We start from the raw sequence: 1,364 nt of genomic DNA, 5'->3' as shown, positions 1-1,364 counted from the left end.
ATAAGATATACATACTACATCACCACAACCAATAAATATAATCGGAAGATAATGAAAATTTATCGTGTTAGGATCTGGTAAACCCAATTCAGACGTCCCCTCCCCTTGACCACTATACCCTGAGAACGCCGCCGATGTTTTTATAAATCGGTGTAGGATTGTTCAGACACAGACCTAACCGACCAGCGGTGAGTACGGGATGCTCGCATCATGACTTCGACAACACGCTTTATATATTTTCTTTGGGAAAATTGGATTAGGTTTAAAATAGAAACGGCCTGTAGGAGGTTCACAAGCCGTACATTTGCACTCGGAAAGCTCTATTGAGGCCAAAGTGGGGTATCAGAGTCTTTTGTTTCCTTCAAGATAATTACAAAGTTTGAGAAGCTTGTTGCGTTGTGCGATGTGAGTCGGGTCCCTCAATGGGGATTGAACCGGCTTCTGAGTTGCAGGAGCTCCTAGTTTTGCGGAAACTGATAACACACGCCTTGGATGGGTACGGAGGCATTACTTCTGAATGCACGTAGACCGCTCCGTACCTAGCAGATTTGTAACAATGTATATCCCGCTTTTTGTGAATGTCTAATTGACGAAAAAGATACAAGCGCACGAGCATGTTTCTAGCCTTTGACTTCTTAGAGCAGCGAGTCTACTCGGCCTGATTCTGTGACGACTATCGGGCTTAGTCGTACAGCGGGCTGATACGTCAGACTTGCGTGATGCAGAGTTGAGCCAGTAAGATATTCAAAACCAGACTTATATGCTTATTGAGTAGGGAACAATTGATCCAGGAACACATAGTCCGGCGGATTTAAAGATTCTATAGCGACAATGCCTAGCGTAACAAGTAAACGCTTTATAGCATCTTCTTATGACAGCAATCGAGTCCATTGCGCATGAGAACGGTCGAAATCAAAGTGTATCTGTCTGTGGAAATACGCGTTTTAGTCGGTTTGTATTGACAATGCATCATTCTGAGAGTTGACTTAGTGTATATCGCGAGCTGTTCGGTTCTCCTTCACTATGTTGGCGCGAGGAACTGCTGCGAATGATGTCGCAGTTAATCCCGGTTGAGCGTGGCTGATGGCAAGTGCAGATGAGATAGTATGTACTTTTGCGGTATGTAACGAGTTTGACAATCCTGACTCGGTGGTGGCGGGGACAATAGATGTGTTTTAAACAAGTCTGATCTATAACTTACAGTGTGCAGCGGAATAAGCACCGCTGATGATGAACGGGCAACATGTAAATATGATTTTTATTTGCGAGAGAAATCGAGTAATGCATCCAATGTCTGTGAGATGTATGAGTAACTATTAAAATTTGTAGCTCACAAATATTCCGTCTCTCGATTATCATGACTA

The sequence above is a fragment of the Dendrobium catenatum genome, unplaced genomic scaffold (genome assembly GCF_001605985.2).
Source record: "Dendrobium catenatum unplaced genomic scaffold, ASM160598v2 fragScaff_scaffold_1220, whole genome shotgun sequence".
NCBI classification, from domain to species: domain Eukaryota; kingdom Viridiplantae; phylum Streptophyta; class Magnoliopsida; order Asparagales; family Orchidaceae; genus Dendrobium; species Dendrobium catenatum.
This window is presented reverse-complemented; position numbering follows the sequence as displayed.